Genomic DNA, 16,407 nt, shown 5'->3' with positions numbered 1-16,407 from the left:
ACTCTGTTGCTTGTCTGGAGCTACCATGACAATGGCCATAAACTAGGTGGCTGTAGACAACAGAAATTTATTCTCCCACAGTTTAGACCAGAAGTTCAAAATCAAGGTGTCAGCAGACTTGGTTCCTTCTCGGGGGCTGCGATGGAGAGTCTGCTCCAGGCCTCACTCCCAGCTTCTGGTGGCGGCCAGCATTTTCAGCGTTTCTTGGCTTAAAGCTACATCACTACAATCTCTGCCTCCGTTGTCACAAGGCTGTCTTTCCTGTGTGTGTCTTCATGAGGCGTCTCCTCTCTGTGTTTCTTCTCCTCTTCTTATAAGGACACCAGTCATATTGGATTAAGTGTCCACCCTACTCCAGTGTGACCCCATCTTAACTAATTACATCAGCAATGACCCTATTTCTAAATAAGGCCACATACTGAGGTTCCAGAGGGTAGGACTTCACCCTATCTTTGTGCAACACACAATTCCACCTACAGCACTGACCTTGGGCCCTTGCCCCTCTGCCTTATCTCAGCTCCAGGACACAACTCAAAGCCCCTCCTGCAGAAGGACTGGGGTCCTCCAGCCAGCCATGATGCAGAAGGGGAGACTGATGTCTCGGGGTGCAGGGGCAGTGCTCACATCCCCTAATCGGAGGGCCTGCAATCAGAACCTGCTGTGACTTGGGGGGGCTTCCCCTGGTCAGACGCAGGGCAGGCTGGGAGGAGCGGGAAGTGAAGTTGCCCACCCAGCAACGCTTGACAGACACTAGAGTGAGGTCAACCGCTTCCCCTGCCGGGTTCTACACCATCTCTGGGGTCCCTGGCAGGCTGAGCCCAGTAACACACCCTGAGATGGGGGGAGAGAGAGGGATGGACTGGGAGTTTGGGGTTCATAGATGCAAACTGTTACATTTAGAATGAGTAAACAACAAGGTCCTACTGTATAGCACAGGGAACTATATCCAATTTCCTGGGATAAACCATAATGAAAGAGAATATTAAAAACAGGATGTCTATATCTGTACAGCAGAGATGGGCACAACACTGTAAATCAACTATACTTCAATTTGTAAAAAATTATATAAAAAGAAAAACGGGGCTTCCCTGGTGGCGCAGTGGTTAAGAATCCGCCTGCCAATGCAGGGGACATGGGTTCGAGCCCTGGTCCGGGAAGATCCCACATGCCACAGAGCAACTAAGCCCGTGCGCCACAACTACTGAGCCCGTGTGCCACAACTACTGAAGCCCGCGTGCCACAACTACTGAAGCCCGCGTGCCTAAAGCCTGTGCTCCACAACAGGGGAAGCCACCGCAATGAGAAGCCCTCGCACCACAATGAAGAGTGTCCTGCTCGCCGCAACTAGAGAAAGCCCGCGCACAGCAATAAAGACCCAACGCAGCCAAAAATTAATTAATTAATTAATTAATTAATTAATTAAAAAAAAAAACTAATAACACACCCTGTTCTGGCTGTGTTTCCTTGCCTATGTCACTCCCCTGCCTTCCTTGGGCTGCCCTCCACCCCCGCCAAGTAAACTACCTGCACTTACATCCTGATGGCAGGGATCTGCCTCTGAGGGGCCCCTCCTACAGCCACCTCCTGCTGACCCTGCTCCAGCCACATCATCTGCACCCCCGAGAGGCCAACAGGGGCTCAGAAAAGGCCGCCTCTGCCTGGGTCACCCAGGCTGCAGCTGGCAGGCCCAGAGGTCCTACTGCACAGCCTTTGCTGGTCTGCTCAGGTGTGGTGTGGGCAACAGCACTGCTATGTCTTGGGATCTTGTTATGATGTGGCAACAGAGGCCCAGGTGGGGGAAGGGACCCGGCCAAGGTCATGGGGCTGAATGGTGATGGAGAAGGGATTTGAATCCAGATCTCTTGGGAGCTCCTGTCAAGATGGTGGAGTAGGAGGACGTGGAACTCACCTCCTCCCACAAATACATCAAACAAATACATCAAAAATACATCTACAGGGCTTCCCTGGTGGCGCAGTGGTTGCGAGTCCGCCTGCCGATGCAGGGGACACGGGTTCGTGCCCCGGTCCGGGAAGATCCCACATGCCGCAAAGCGGCTGAGCCCGTGAGCCATGGTCACTGAGCCTGCGCGTCCGAAGCCTGTGCTCCGCAACGGGAGAGGCCACAACAGTGAGAGGCCTGCGTACCGCAAAAAAAGAAACCTGCTCAAGTTCACAAAGCTAGAAACATTGTGAACCTAAGCTTCAAACCTGGGTCTACTTGACAACAAAATCCATGTTCTTCTAGTTAAATCACCTTCTATAAAATACAAAAAAAAAAAAAAAAAAAAAATACATCTACAGGAGCTTCGCTGGTGGCACAGTGGTTAAGAATCCGCCTGCCAATGCAGGGGACACAGGTTCAAGCCCTGGTCCGGGAAGATCCCACATGCCGTGGAGCAACTAAGCCTGTGCGCCACAACTACTGAGCCTGCACTCTAGAGCCCGCGAGCCACAACTACTGAGCCCACGTGCCACAACTACTGAAGCCTGCGTGCCTAGAGCCTGTGCTCCGCAACAAGAGAAGCCACCGCAATGAGAAGCCCACGCACCGCAACAGAGAGTAGCCCCTGCTCGCCGCAGCTAGAGAAAGCCCGCACACAGCAATGAAAACCCAGTGCAGCCAAAAATAAATAAATTAAGAAAGATCTCCACATAACTGGGTAGGATGAAAGGGGGGAAAAAAAAAAAAAGAGGAAACAGGGGCTTCCCTGGTGGCGCAGTGGTTGAGAGTCCGCCTGCCGATGCAGGGGACACGGGTTTGTGCCCCGGTCCGGGAAAATCCCACATGCCATGGAGCAGCTGGGCCCGTGAGCCATGGCCGCTGAGCCTGTGCGTCCGGAGCCTGTGCTCCGCAATGGGAGAGGCCACAACAGTGAGAGGCCCGCGTACCGCAAAAAAAAAAAAAAAAAAAAAAAGGAAACAGGATGGGACCGGTGCTCCTGGGAGGGAGGTGAAAAACAGATCTCTGACCATCCTGTTCCCTCCCAAAGGCCCCTATCACCCCTCTTACAATCATCTCCTACGTGTTTGTCATCCCTACAAGCCTAAGAGGCTGTATCAGCCCACTTGCGCTGCCACAACAAAGACAGGGCAGCTTAAAACACAGAAATATATTTCTCGCAGTTCTGGAGGCTGGCCATCCAAGATCAAGGTGTCAGCAGGGTTGGTTTCCTCTGAGGCCTCTCTCCTTGGCTTACAGACGGCCGTCTTCTCCCTGTGTCCCCACATGGTCATCCCTCTGTGCATGCTTGTGTCCTGATCTCCTGTTCTTATAAGGACACCAGTCCTATAGCATTAGGGCCCACCCTAATGTCCTCATTTTAACTTAATTACCTCTTTAAAGGTCCCTTCTCCAAATACATTCTGAGGTACCGGGGCTAGGACTTCAACATATGAATTATGGGGGGGAAATTCAGCCTGTCTTAGTGCATTTGGGCTGCTGTAACAAAAACACCACAGATTGGGTGGCTTAAACAACAGGAATTTATTCCTCCCAGTTCTGGAGGCTGGGAAGTCCAAGATCAAGGAACTGGCAGGTTTGGTGTCTGGTGAGGACCCGCTTCCTGGTTCACAGACAGCTGTTTTTCACTGTGTCCACACATGAGAGAAAGGACAGAGGGTCTCTGGGGTCTCTCTTACAAGACCACTAGCCCCATTCATGAGGGCTCTACCATCAAAACTTAATCACCTCCCTAAAGCCCCCACCTCCTAATACTATCACTTTGGGGCATTAGGAGCTCAACATACGAATTTTGGGGGCAGAGACATTCAGTCCATAATACAGCCCATGCCAGGGGCCCTTTGCTTTCTTATCACTCTCTCCCCCATGCCCAGCCCAGTAGACCTCAGTGAATGTCCACTCAATGAATGAGTGGAATGATGTCATTTTGGTAGGGTTTTCAAGGATGAATAGAAGTTTACTAGGCAGGGAAAGCAGAGACAGGCACTGGAAGAACAGCCTTGCTAAGGTTTAGAGGGCCCCCAGCAGGGTCTGCCTGGCTCACAGAGAGCATGCTGGGCCTGTGGGAGGGGAGAGAGTCAGGCAAGGCCTCCCATCCCAGGCAACTGGCTATCCTGGGTCAGCACAGATGACAGTGGCCCTGGGATGCACATTGCGGCCCTGCTGACCTCCTGCCCATGAGCTGGGCTTGTCCACGAGGAGCAGGGCCCTATCACTTCGGCCCACAGGAACCCAGCTCCAGTGATTTTATTTATTTATTTTTTAAGACTTTTTTTTTTAATTTTGGTGTTTTTTTTTAATTTTTTTAACTTTTTAGTTTTTATTTTTATTATTTTTTTTTAATTTATTTTTGGCTCCATTGGGTGTTCGTTGCTGCACGCAGGCTTTCTCTAGTTGCGGCGAGCGGGAGCTACTCTTCGTTGTGGTGCGCGAGCTTCTCATTGCAGTGGCTTCTCTTGTTGCAGAGCACAGGCTCTAAGCACGCAAGCTTCGGCAGTTGCAGTACGCAGGTCCCAGAGCACACAGGCTTCAGTAGTTGCAGAGCATGGGCTCTAGGGTGCGGGGGCTCAGTAGTTGTGGCACACGGGCTTAGCTGCTCCATGGCATGGGGGGGATCTTCCTGGACCGGGGCTCAAACCCGTGTCCCCTGTCCATTGGCAGGCAAATTCTTAACCACTGCACCACCAGGGAAGTCCCATGGAGAGCTTTCTTGTTCTTTCAGGTATCTGAGGTCTTCTGCTAGCGTTTAGTAGGTGTTCTGTGAGAATTGTTCCATGTGTAGATGTATTTTTTATTTTTTTGTTTATTTATTTTTGGCTGCGTTGGGTCTTCGTTGCTGCACGCAGGCTTTCTCTAGTTGCGGCGAGCGGGGGCTACTCTTCGTTGTGGTGCGCGGGCTTCTCATTGCAGTGGCTGCTCTTGTTGCAGAGCACGGGTTCTAGGCGCACGGGCTTCAGTAGTTGTGGCATGTGGGCTCAGTAGTTGTGGCACGCGGGCTTAGTTGCTCCGTGGTATGTGGGATCTTCCCGGAGCAGGGCTCGAACCTGTGTCCCCTGCATTGGCAGGAGGATTCTCAAGCACTGTGCCACCAGGGAAGTCCCTCCCGTGATTTTAGGTATCTGTTTTCCCCTTCATGCCTGGGTGGGTTGAGTGGTATTTATTCAAACTCATTTTATTGGTGCTGTGTTGAAGGCATAGGAATCCTTCTTGGAGAGTTTCAGTGCTCTTCTGGCAAAAACTGCATCTTCATACACAAGGTACAAATTACGTGTCAGCTCAGTTCATCATCAGTCGGGAGCTGCCCCCAAGCATCAGGCAAAGGAGGCCCGGAATGTTCTGGAAGCTAAGTCTGGCTGGAGGCACTGGAAGCCTGAAGGCTCACGGTCCCCAAAGGCACTGGGGACAGGGGACGTGGATGGGGTACAAAGGGGGGTGATGGGGGAACAAATCCCACCTCTGTGATCTTGGTCCGGATCAGTCTTCTCACCTGTAAAATGGACTCTGATGTGAGTGTCTGGCCCTGGGAACCATCCATATCGCTATCCACGGGTGTCCTCGCCCACTGCCTGGCTGAGCCTGGCATGCTGGGGGCCGTCTGTAGACCTCCAAGGAAGGAGGCAGCAGTGCCAAAGGAAATGAGAAGTGAGAACAGAAGGGCCGGGGGGTGGCGATGTGAGAACATGGCCCTAAGATCCTTTGACACTCCTATTGGAAGGTGGGGCTCCCATCTCCTCCCCTTGAGGCTGTGGCCTCCTTGACTGCCCGACAGAATGCGACGGGATACGCAGCGTTCCGGGTCTGGGCCAGGCCTTCAAAGGCTGGCAGCCTCCATTCTTTGCCTCTTGGGGGTGACACTCTGGGAACTCAGCCACCACTCTGTGAGGAAACCCGAGCAGTCCCGAGGAGCGCCCACGTGGAAGGCGACCTCCGGTCACCAGCCACCTTGGAGGTGAGTGTCCAGCCCCAGTACATGTCCCAGCAGACACCATGTAGGGCAGGGGCGAGCTGACCCTGCCAAGAGCCGCCAAGCTACAGATTCACAAGCGAAATAAATGATTGTCGTCGTGTAAGCCACTAGTATTGGGATGGCTTTTTACGTGGCAACAGATAACTAAAACGTGGGGTTCAAGCTGAAAAGCGTTTCTGAGGCTATGCTTCATAAACCCACAGGAGGCCTCTACCCCAGGCCACCCACCACCCAGACTCGCCCTGTGGGTACCACTGCAGTGGCTGGTAAGTGCTGGTAAATGTTCAGTGGTGGACGGTTCTCAGGGGTGGACAGGAGGGGAGCCCTGATTTGTAGCATCTGCCAATCTCCGTGGTGTAAATACTCCCAACTGTGAGCGGCCACTGAACGCAGAAGTTGGGCAGAGATGAGCAGTGACCCACGTTTATGTGGTGTATTTACAGATGCAGCAAATGGAAACCGTCTCAAAAGCATAGAAAAGAGTAAACTGTGGGAAAATAATTAGGAAATGATGAGTTTTGAGTCCTCACCATCTTTGTTTTCCATACAGTTTATTTCGTTGTAAGTTTTTATCACCTAACTTTTAGTCGTAGCTGTGTTTAGCAACTAGTTTACAAGATTCCTACAAACTTCAGTGAGCCCTCCCAAGCTGGTAGGAGCCCAGCAGAGGCCCGGAGGTGGGAGGGGTGCGGGAAGGGTGCTCAGTCACACGCAGGACAGACACAGCCCCCGTTTTCCGAGGTCACAGATTACTGAGGCATTGTGAGTCTCACTAAACTCAACTTGCCCTAGACAGAGGGCGGGGAGTGGGAGATGAAACTTGCCCTTGGTTCCATCCTCCCTGCCCCAGGCCCCCACTCTGTTCTAGGAAAGCCCCTTCCCCAAGGGCAGCCCCAAGGACCAGGCCTCCACCGGCCCCTGCGCAGTGAGGTCAGTGGAGACCCAGTGGAACAGGAGAACAGGAACCAGAATGTTCCATCAGGTCTGAAGCTTAGCTGCTAAGAGCTGAGAGCTGGAATAACTGGAGGCCAGGGGGCTGGAACCGTCTGAAGGTAGATGCTGACCATCAGCTGGGACCCCAGCCAGAGCTGTGGGCAGGAACACACCTACGCAGTCTCTCCAGGTGGGGGGAGCTTCCCTGCAACGCGGAGGTCTCTGGAGTTCTCTCATGGTGGTTCAAGGTTCCAAAAGCAAGCATCTCAGAGAACAAAGGTGTGTCACCTTTTCTGACAACCTGGCCTTGTGTTATGGGCTGAGTTCTGTCCTCAAAAGTTCATATGTTGGGAACTCCCTGGCAGCCCTCTGCTTAGGACTTGGTGCTTTCAGTGCCGGGGCCCGGGTTCAAAATCTGGTCAGGGAACTAAGATCCTGCAAGCCACACGGTGTGGCAAAACAAAACAAAATAAATCACATGTTGAAGACCCAACCCCCATACCTCAGAATACCTTATGTGGAAACAGGGTCACTGCAGACGTCATTAGTTCAGATGCGTCCCACTGGAGTAGGGTGGGCCCCTAACCCAGGAAGACTGGCATTCTTACAAAAAGGAGAAATTTGGACACACAGACAAACACACACAAAAGGAGAATGTGGAGAGGACGGCAAAGATCAGAATGATGCTTCTATAAATATCAAAAAATATCTCCCTCCATGCTCTTCCTTCCTCCAATATCTCCCTTCTAGCTCTTCTAGAACTTGGCCATGTCTCCAATCAAAAGGTGGGACCTATGCCCGCCCCCCTTGAATCTGGATTTGCGACTTGCTTGTAACCAGTAGACTGTGGCAGAGGTAACACTGAGTGGCAGCTGCTGCCTTGTTCACTGGGACACTACCTGCTGAGCCCTGAGCTGCCGTGTAAGATGTCCCATACCCTGTGGCCGCCATATTGTGAGGAAGCCCAGGCCACACAGAGAGACCGTGAGGAGGTGTTCTAGCCAACAGCTCCAGGCACGGTCCCAGCCACCTGCCATCACTAGTCACCGGACAGATGTCTTCCAACGATTCACATCACCATAGCCTTTGAGTCTTCCCAGCTGAGACCCCAATCATCATGGACCAGAAACAAGCCATCTCCACTGCGCCTTTCCCAAATCCTTGGCCCAGAGAATCCACGAGCGGGATAAAATGATTGTTTGCAGCACTGGGTGTGGGGGTCATTTGTCACATAGAGGTACTAATTAAGTAGGTGCTTCCAAAATGAAACAGCCACTCAGTCTGTGGGGTCTGCAGGGAAAGCCCCAGACATAGCCTGGGGTGCCAGCAACAAGGGCATTGTCCCAGAGGCAGGGGATGCAGAATCGAGCTTTTTTCTTTTGGCTGCGCCGCATGGCTAGTGGGACTTCTCCTTGACCAGGGATTGAACCCAGGCCACTGCAGTGAATGCAGCATTTTTAAATTGGGTTCATTTTCAATTACAATGTCATACACGCTTCTGTAAAAACTTCCAACAGGAGGGCTTCCCCGGGGGCACAGTGGTTAAGAATCTGCCTGCCGATGCAGGGGACATGGGTTCGAGCCCTGGTCCGGGAAGATCCCACATGCCACGGAGCAACTAAGCCCATGAGCCACAACTACTGAAGCCCACGCGCCCTAGAGCCCGTGCTCCGCAACAAGAGAAGCCACCGCAACGAGAAGCCCGCGCACCACAGAGAAGAGTAGCCCCCGCTCGCCACAACTAGAGAAAGCCTGCATGCAGCTACAAAGACCCAACACAGCCAAAAATTTTAAAAAATAAATAAAAAAAAATATAAGTACTGGGCTGCTACGTCTTGTACCGATTGGTAGCACAGCCATCGTAACCAGAACAGCCTCTGAGCCCAGTGTGAGCTAATGCTGAACATGGGTGGACGGTGGGCAGGCCAGGCCGAGCGCCTTCCACCCACTCCCTGGCTGGGCAAATGCACACCAGTCTGACGTGCCAGCATCCTGGAGAGAAAGCCAGCCATAAGGGGTCGGGGTCTCTCACCAGCCCCAGGGGCTGCGCTCCTGGCAGAGACACGCCCCCATCCGCCGCTTTCTCCACGGCCACGCCCACCACGACCTGCCCAGCCCACAGCGTCTCACACGCAGCGTGCTGGGGCCAGGACAGGCTGCCCAGGGGCCTGGCTTCAATGGCAGCCACGAGGCCTTTATTTTGTCTGCAGCCCTGACCGCCTGGCTCCTCTCAGGCTGCTTTGATGTTGGTATTTAAACGTCACGCGGAGAACCTGAGCCTTCCCAGAGCATAGCCGAGACCCACATGCACACACGTCCGTGCTCACACACCTGCTCCCCAGAGAAGCCAGTGGAGGTCACTCCAGAGCGGGCCCCACCTCTGCCCAGCCCGCCCTGCACATCTGGGTCAGCGTCCAGGGGCTGCCGTAACTTAGTCCCACGCGCTGGGGGGGGCTTCCAGCCCCAGGGGTGCGCTCGCTCACAGTCTGGAGGCCAGGGGTCCGAGACCGAGGGGTCAGCAGGTCCTGCTCCCTCTGAAACCTGCAAGGGGCCCTTTCCTGCCTCTCCCCCCACTTCTGGGCATGCCCGACGCCCCCTGGTGCTCCTGGGCTTACGCCTGCATCGCTCCAACCTCAGCCTCTCCCATCACACGGTCTTCCCGTGTTTCTGCCTCTTCCTCTTCCTACAAGGACACCAGTCACACCGAATCAGGGCCCACCCTAATGACCTCATCTTAACTCCATGGCCTCTGCAAAGACCCTACTCCCAAATAAGGTCACCCTCACGATAACAGGGGGTGGGGGGTTAGGACTTCAACATACCTTTTTTTGGGGGGAGACATAATTCAACCCACAAAAGCATTCTTCAGATGGTTCTGAGTTCAAGGCTCCCCCTCCTCTGTGGGCGCCTCCTCTGGCCTCCCAGGGCCCCTCACTGCCCCGTCCCAGCCTGTACGCCTGTGTCCCCTGCCTGACGACTGTGGGTGTCTTGGGGCAGGAATGGCCACATTCCACTTGGCCTCCAGGTGCTACCTGGTACCCGGAAGTCCTCCTGTCGGGGGAGGGGGAGGCTCTCAGGCACACAGGTGGGCGCACCTGCCATACACAGGAAGGACCAAGCTTGCTCCTACACGAGATGACCCCAGCCTCTGCCCTCGGCCACAGGCAGCTCGTGAGGGCCAAGCAAACCCATGGTTAAATTGTTTAGATACGCCTAAGTTGGGGCTTCCCTGGTGGCGCAGTGGTTAAGAATCCACCTGCCAATGCAGGGGACGCGGGTTCGAGCCCTGGTCCGGGAAGATCCCACGTGCCGCGGAGCAACTAAGCCCGGGCGCCACAACTACTGAGCCTGCGCTCTAGAGCCCGCGAGCCACAGCTACTGAGCCCGTGAGCCACAACTACTGAAGCCTGCGCACCTAGGGCCCATGCTCCACAACAAGAGAAGCCACTGCAACGAGAAGCCCGTTGACACAACTAGAGGAAGCCCGCGTGCAGCAACGAAGACCCAACACAGCCAAAAATAAATAAATAAATAAAATTTTTTAAAAAATAGAATAAAATAAAATACTCCTGAGCCAGGTTGTGGAGAGCTGCTGCCCGAGTCCCTCTGACCTGCCAGTACCTTGGCCCTCCCCGGGACCTCCGGACGTCCCAGTAGCTGAAGGATGGACACCTGGCCCCGCACGGGCCCTGGGGGCACCAGCCCAGGTTCTGTCTCCTCTGACTGACTTCTGCCGGCTATAAATCCTGCGAATGTCACCCTGACCCAGACAAGCCAGCCCCAAGCTGGGGGCTGGGCTCAGCCAGGCAGGAGGGGTCCTCGGGAGGCGGCCCAAACCTGTGTCGAAACAGGGTGTGCGTGGGAACAGGCATGTGGGGCCCGTGGCAGGTGCCTCGCAGGTGTGACCCCACGGAGGTCATGTCCATGCTGAGCAGCTGTAGGCAGCCGGCTAAGGAAAAGGAAGCCACAGAGAGCAAAGAAGCTTGTCCTCATCTGGAAGGCATCTTCCATGCCCCCAGCCCCCGTGGGGTGACCACGGTGGGGAATCAGAGTTGGACAACGAAAGGAAGTCCTCCGAGGGCTCCTAGCGGGTGAGAAGGTTATGCGAGATCTGGGGCAAGAGAACCTTCCTGGCAGGCCTCTACCCTTTCGGAGCCTCTCTTTATCCTTCGGGATGCTTTCAGCTACAAGTAACAGAAAACTCGACTAACAACAACGTAAGCCTAGCACACCATTGTAAAGCATTTATACTCCAATAAAGATGCTAAAACAATAAATAAATAAAGTCTACGTTACTGAAAAAAACAACAACTTAAGCAAAAAAAGGCACTGGCGCTCTCACATAACAAGAAGCCTGGGGCTTCCCTGGTGGCGCAGTGGTCGAGAGTCTGCCTGCCGATGCAGGGCACACGGGTTCGTGCCCCGGTCTGGGAAGATCCCACGTGCCGCGGAGCGGCTGGGCCCGTGAGCCATGGCCGCTGAGCCTGCGCGTCCGGAGCCTGTGCTCCGCAACGGGAGAGGCCGCAACAGTGAGAGGCCCGCGTACCGCAAAAAAAAAAAAAAAAAGCAGCAGCAGCCTGGGTCAGGGGAACAGAGGTAGGTTAGATCAGCAGCTTATTCACCTCCGACTTCAACGCTATTCTCTTGGCCATTGCCTCAGAATCAAAATATGGTTGCTGAAGTTCCAGGCATTCTATCCCACGTCTCGTTATCCTTACCATTTCGGTGCATGTCGGACGGGTTGAACTTCCAGCTGCCAGCATCAGCACATCTGAGGGCTTTCTCAGCGCCCACAGCTTGACTGGGTGGGGATTAACACCTTGACGGATGGGAGTCAGTAGATCGGGTCCGCGTCCTGCTCCCTCACCCTTGGGTGGCAGAGCTCGGAGGTGTGCGCTCTTCGCTGTCTCCCAGGGGGCTTGAGCTCTGGCTGCCCACAGCGGTCACCTAACACTCCTTTTATCGGCCCTTTTTAATTCCTGCTTCACCTCCCACTTCCCTACAGGGGTTCCCTCACGTGCCCTCAAACCCTTGTCTCAGGGTCCGCCTCTGGGGAGCCCGAGCTAAGACAATGTCCTAAGACAGGAAGGAAGGAGCAAAACTACTTGCACTGCTTCTCCCTCTTTTCACCAGGGCAGGAGAACCTCCCCCTCCCCCCTGCTCGACTTTGCCGCACGTCCCATTTGCCAGAAGGGGGTCACGTGACTACACTTACACGGCTCGCTGGTCAGAGCAGGTGAATTTCATGACCGTCTCCATCCAGTCAGGGCTCAGCCCCCGGCCTGAAGGATTGCGCCGGCTGCCTTTGGACAATTCAATCCGCCACAGTCTGCGAGCTGTCCCTGCGAAGGCCAGCCAGGCTGCGGAGGGAAGGAGCCCTGGGCCTCCGCTTCCCGGGGGCCAGGCTTCCTCATCTGTAAAATGGGGCTGAATATACCACCTTTCAGAGGTGATGTCCTCTCCCTGGAGTGCAAGGGGATTCAGGGGAGCGGGGCACTGCTGGCCCTCCCTTCCCTCTCGGCCCCCTGCAGTCCCCTCCTCTGCTCTGCTGTCAGCAGGAGGAATGAATGAATGGAATGCACGCTTGTAATAACGTCGTTGCTTCTGTCTTTCTTCCCTCCTGCCTGCCCACTCTCCTGTCTGAGAGCTTACTGGGAACTGGGGGGCAGCAAGGATTTAAGAGGGTGGCAGGAGCCAGGGAGGAGGCAGGAGCCGTCAGCACATTGAGCGCCTCCTGCACGCAGGCTCCGGCAGGCAGGGCGTGTGCCCCGGGAGCTCATCAGATTCCCCCTACCAAGGCCCCACAGGCCCAGAGGCCAGTCAGTCCTAAGACGAGGGTCAGAGGCTGGCGGGCAGAGGGGAGCCCTTGCTTGGCTGGGCCAGGCCCAGGTCTGTGTGGCCTCAGCCCCGCTCCCCCTCCACCCAGGAGCAGAGACAAGGACCCCAACATGCTTATTAAAGGGCCGGAATCCTGTGACTTAAAACACAGCCTCCCAGATCTGAAACCAGGGCATTCAAAGGCCTTCCTCAGCTTTGGGAGACAGGCCTCCCGCTAAGCAGACAGCAAGGGAGGGGAGCGGGAGCTGTGCTGAAGTTACAGGGGTCCCAGAGGCCTGAGGACAGGGCTGGGGCAGGTAGGGGTCCAGTTGCCTTGGGGGCACCACAGTGTCTCCACCCCCTCCTCGTCCCCCCCTAAAAATGCCTTCCAGGGCTTCCCTGGTGGCGCAGTGGTTGAGAGTCTGCCTGCCGATGCAGGGGACGCGGGTTCATGCCCCGGTCTGGGAAGATCCCACATGCCGCGGAGCGGCTGGGCCCGTGAGCCATGGCCGCTGAGCCTGCGCGTCCGGAGCCTGTGCTCAGCAACCGCAAAGGCCACAACAGTGAGAGGCCCGCGTACCGCAAAAAAAAAAGGAAAAAAAAAAAAATGCCTTCCAGCTTCTGCCCTGTGCCCGAGATTCCACCTCAGCTCCACCCTGGGGCCTAAAGCTCTGGTGCCCAGGCCAGGGCTGCACAGCTCTGAGTTCACTGATTCGCCTGCAGGTCACCCCACATCTCTGGGCCTCAGTGTACCCGTCTGTAAAGTGGGAGCACCCAGGAGCAAAGGAAATTCCACAGTCAGTCCGGCCCTCAGCAAATGTGTGTCCAGCTCCTATTCTGACGGGGAGGGGGTGCGCAGCGGTGAGCAGGACCCCAACATCCCTCGCCCAAGGGACCGTGGTTGGCAGGGAAGGGCCACGGGACACTAAGGGTCACGGGGCAGGTGTGTCTGCAGAGGCCTGACCACCCCACCACCACCCCCAGGCCTCGGGGAGGCCACCCACTGCCCAGGAACTGAGCAGGCCCAACCTGGTGAGAGGGAGGGGCCGGGCAAGGCCCTGAGACGTAGAGTGTCCAGACCAACCGACCTTTCCCCAAATGAGGCCCGAGCACACGAGGCCACCCGGCGGGCGTGCAGCCCTAGTCCCTGACCTGTGTACACTCAGGTGCCCTCGGCTCACTGGCCAGTCCCTGGACAGAGGGAGAAGACAAGCCATGGCAAGGCTGCAGGCAAAAGCCTGCCTTGTCTGCGCCCTGAGGGAGGGCCGCCCCCTGTCCCAGCCCAGCCAGTCACTGGCTCAGGCTGCCCGGGAGGTGGGGGTACCTTTTCAGGGAGCCGGCTCTGCCCCTGGTCAGAGCAGCTGCAGTAATCCACCGGCAGGCCTTCGAGAAAAACGCAGGTGTCATAGGGATCTCAGGTTAAACTCAGAGACAGAAAGTAGGATGGAGGTCACCTGGGGCTTCGGGGAGAAGACGGGAAGTCGTGGTTTAACGGGGACAGCGTTTCAGTTTGGGAAGATGAAAGTTCTGGAGGTGATGGTGGTGATGGCTGCACCACGGTGGGGATGTGCTTCATGCCCCTATACTGGACACTTTATGATACTTAAAACGGTAAGTTTTATGTTACATAGATTTTATCACTTTATTTATTTTTTGGCCGCACCACGCGGCTTGTGGAACTTCCCTGACCAGGGATCAAACCAGGGCCCCCTGCAGTGGAAGCGCAGGGTCTTAACCACTGGACCAGCAGCGAAGTCCCACAATTTTTAAAAATGTAAAAAAAGGTGGGGAGAGGGACTTCCCTGGTGGCGCAGTGGTTAAGAATCCGCCTGCGAACGCAGGGGACACGGTTTTGAGCCCTGGTCCAGGAGGATCCCACGTGCCGCGGAGCAACTAAGCCTGTGCGCCACAGTGCCACTGAGCCCACGTGCCACAACTACTGAAGCCTGAGCGCCTAGAGCCTGTGCTCTGCAACAAGAGAAGCCACCGCAATGAGAAGCCCGCGCACCGCAACGAAGACCCAACACAGCCAATAATTAATTAATTAATTAATTAATTTTAAAAAGGCTGGGAGAGTCTGGGTGGGCACTGACAACGTCCACGACGGGCACTTTGCCTGATGGCCTCAGTGATGCTGCCTCCCCACACCCCACCAGCATCCCATAATACCTACCCCACGCAAAGTCATCAGGACCCGTGGCCAGCGGCCTGAACATACTCGACCCCATCGATGTCTGCACTGTGGCAGCCTCCAGGGGATGGAGATAAAGCCGGCTGTGCTTCCCCAACCCTGTCTCTGTCCCCAGGAGCCCCCGGAGCACAGACTGACCCTCACCCCTGGTCTGGCCTCACAGGGCTAAGATGTAGGGGCAGGTTTAGCTCCTGCAGGAATCCGGCTGCCTGGAAGGGGCAGCATGGGGAGTATGATTTGGTTCTTTTCCCCCTGGAACCAGGTTGTCCCTGGAGACCTAATCTCTTCTGGGGCTTTAAAAGCATCCAACTTGCCAAGGAAGAGGCCAGCTCCTGGCCCGAGGCGATGCCAGCTTCCCACTTTAATTGGGACCATTTTAAGCCCCAAGGGGGAGGCTCCCAAGAGTCCCGGTATCTCCCGCGGTGCCCACAGGAACGACAGACTGTGCCTGCCCTGTGCCTGGGGCTCCCGTCCCCCATCTTTGATCCCCGACGTCCCCACTGGCTGCCTGTTCTACAGGCAGGGCGTGGGGTGCCCTGGACCCCAGCAGGTGAGCACCCACCATGCGTCCCTCCTGGAGGGGCTGCTGGGCACACAGGGGGCCCCTCCTCCCACCCAGAGCCCAGCCTGAAGCGTCGGCCACCACTGATTATATCAAATCCAGAACCCAGGGCTTCCTTGGTGGCGCAGTGGTTAAGAATCTGCCTGCCAGTGCAGGGGACATGGGTTCGAGCCCTGGGCCAGGAAGATCCCACATGCCGCGGAACAACTAAGCCCTTGTGCCACAACTGCTAAGCCTGTGCTCTAGAGCCCAGGAGGCACAATTACTGAAGCCCACACGCTTAGAGCCTGTGCTCCACAACAAGAAAAGCCACCACGATGAGAATGCTGCACACTGCAACGAAGAGTAGCCCCTGCTCGCTGCAACTAGAGAAAGCCCATGTGCAGCAACGAAGACCCAACGCAGCCAAAATAAACTAAATAAATAAATTTAAAAAAAAAAAAAAAAAAAAAAATCCAGAACCCAGTCGCCACTCAAGGCCAGTGGGATCTACCTGTCCAGTCTGCCGAGACCACCCCACTTTTATCTCTGAATATCTTGCATCCAGGCAACCTCTCATCCTGGGCCACTCGGTCACCCTGCCGCCCACAGCCAAGCAGTAGAGCAGGTTAAGCGGTGTCCCCCCAGAAGAGATGCCCACCTGGAGCCTCAGAATGGGACCTTATTTGGAAAGAGGGTCTTTGCAGATATAATTAAGATGAGGATACCAAGATGAGATTGTCCTGGCTTAGGGCTGGCTTTAAATTCAATGATAATACAGCAGAAACTAACACAACATTGTAAATCAACTACACTCCAATAAAAATTAATTTAAAATAATAATTTTAGGGCTTCCCTGGTGGCGCAGTGGTTGAGAGTCCGCCTGCCGATGCAGGGGACACGGGTTCGTGCCCCGGTCCGGGAAGATCCCACATGCCGCAGAGCGGCTGGGCCCGTGAGCCATGGCCACTGAGCCTGCGCGTCCGGAGCCTGTGCTC

This window comes from Phocoena sinus, chromosome 15 (genome assembly GCF_008692025.1).
Source record: "Phocoena sinus isolate mPhoSin1 chromosome 15, mPhoSin1.pri, whole genome shotgun sequence".
NCBI classification, from domain to species: Eukaryota; Metazoa; Chordata; class Mammalia; order Artiodactyla; family Phocoenidae; genus Phocoena; species Phocoena sinus.
This window is presented reverse-complemented; position numbering follows the sequence as displayed.